Source organism: Halyomorpha halys, unplaced genomic scaffold (assembly GCF_000696795.3).
Source record: "Halyomorpha halys isolate HHAL.00 unplaced genomic scaffold, Hhal_1.1 Scaffold45.1, whole genome shotgun sequence".
Classification (NCBI taxonomy): domain Eukaryota; kingdom Metazoa; phylum Arthropoda; class Insecta; order Hemiptera; family Pentatomidae; genus Halyomorpha; species Halyomorpha halys.
In genome coordinates this window covers 2,001,956-2,004,534 of record NW_027113993.1, presented here as the reverse complement: position 1 = coordinate 2,004,534, position 2,579 = coordinate 2,001,956, and positions in this window count along the sequence as shown.

Genomic DNA, 2,579 nt, shown 5'->3' with positions numbered 1-2,579 from the left:
AAAGAACTGCCTCCAAAATATCTTAGTTATACTTCTATTATATTTTTGTTAAAGTAAATAACTAACAATACAAACCCTCTGACCCTTCAGGGACCAGAATACTCTTAGACAAACGAGGCAAAATTAAGTAATTGAATTTAATAATATTTACAATTATTAGAGGAAATGTTTATTAACTTTACTTTTCTCTCTTATTATGTATTATTAATTTTATCTATTTATTTTATCTTAATTTTTTTTATAACGATGTACATAGTTAGGAGTGTCATTGGTACGAGACCATAACCCCATAATATATTGTTTAAAAAAATGAAACTGTTATATCAACCATGTAAGGTCCAACAAGACGATCAGGTATTAAATAAAAAAAAAAAGTTATATATCTCGCTGTTATTCTTATCATTTAAATATGCTTTATCATATCACTAAATTAATTATTATTTGTAATAATTAATACATAACTGATTATTGTATCTATTTCTCTGTTGCTTGATTTCTGTTCCTTCGTTAACCGTTGATTTATTTACACATGTTGAATATTAACTATATTTATTATTTTGCTATAATTATTAAAAATAGAATAATTATAAAAATAATCTGAAAATGCATATAATTTGACTTTAGAAATAATTTATTTTAGTAAATAAAACAAAGGCTAATGAATTATTTTCAATAGGAGACATTTTTAAATATTGAAGTTTGTTTTGAATAAAAAAGAATAAATAAATTGAAATAAACGAACGAAGTACTTTGAAGAAAAACCATTATAGGTGGACAAATAATTCTTAATAATAATAAAATTAAAGAGAGAAAATAATAACCTAGCCTTCATAATAGACAATCGAGTAAAGAGGTTTCTAAAATTAAAATGTAAATTAGAAAAATCCTGATTATATGGAACTGTAATTCTCAGACCTTTTTTTCGTCACGTCACACTTTTAATTTAAGCATCTAATGGCATAATAACATAGAGATAAATTCAATTCGTTTAATTTATAAAATTAAAATTAAAATTAATAGATTAAATTATAGTAATTAAAATAAATTTTATGAATATATTTTACAGTTAATCACTCTTACATAGGTATAATATTATAATTTAGAAGTTATAAGTAATACTTCACATAATATAAATCAAATTAATATTTTTACTTGTTATATGTGTGTAAATTGATAAAGAAATGTAAAAAAAAAGTAAAAAATAATTTTTTTCAAGAGGGGCTATTCATTGCGTGTTAATGATAGCACATTCAAGAGCCATGTCACAGAGATCGAGAATCACTGAAATATACTTTGGGTCGGCACCCTTTTTTAATCCTTATGTGATTATTAGAAATAGCAACATCCAATAGAGTCAATCCAACGTTAAACTATTATGTGAAGTTCTATATGTCAGCTGTAATACATCTTATCATTTTGAATTTGTAATCTTTTGAAGGCATTCGTAAACATATCGCAGGAAATGAATATGTTTAAAAAACAGCGAAAATTGTTTGAGTGACCAATATAGTGCTAAAAAGGTTGTCCTCATCTAGGCGAGTTTGTTCTATTTATTCATTAATACGATTTCTGAATCACAATAGATCCTACATTACTATTTTGTTTCTAAAATATAATTAATTCGAATAATATAATTTAATTGTTCTTAAAATTATCTATTTTATATTTACCGAGCTATTTTTCTATGACTAGGTGCAGAGGTGTTTTCCAAAACCAAAAAAACTCATCGATTTGCCAAGAATTATCAATCTATGACATTAATTTCCAACGAAAAATAAAATATCAAAGGTAAAAAATGAGTTTAAAAAATTTAACAGTTTTAAAAATTTCCTAAGCATTCCCACTATAGTTTTATATGGAATGAAGAGAAAAATATGAATTGAAAGTAACTGTATTTAAAGTACTCACAGCAACATTTTTATTTTTCTATCTCCTAGATCCATAATTGATGAATACTAATTCAAAAATAATCTTAAAATACTTATTTAGATAAGCAACAAGTATTTTACAGTATTAATAAAAAAAATAACTTTTGTAAAATCTGTTATGTGATCCTTTCCAGCAAGTTGACCTAGGCTGGAGGATAACCATGACCACTAAAATCATTGACCTCAGCCAGTTAATATTTCTTCCATCCGATAACCATAAAGAACGGGGGTTGCTAGTTTATGCCCACGAGCAATGGTTTGTAAGCCATGAATCCCAGGGCACTATATTGTTTTACAAAACGTGAATAAACGACCGAAATTCGAAATTCATTCGTTGTTTTCTTCCATAACAGCTTTTTTATATCAGAAAATACAGATTTAATAGATTACCACAAAGTATTATTTACTGTAATTTATTGCCTCAAACTATTTGTTTGTTCCTATTCTTTACGAAATACCGTGCAGGTAAAAAAAATAAACGAAAAAATGCTTATTATTATTATAATCCATTGATAAAGATCACAATCTGCCACTCTTGGCTTATTGCCCAAGAGTGGCAGATTGTATAATAGCATAGTTATACCAAAATCTCTCTCTCTCTCTCTCTCTCTCTCTCTCTCTCTCTCTCTCTCTCTCTCTCTCTCTCTCTCT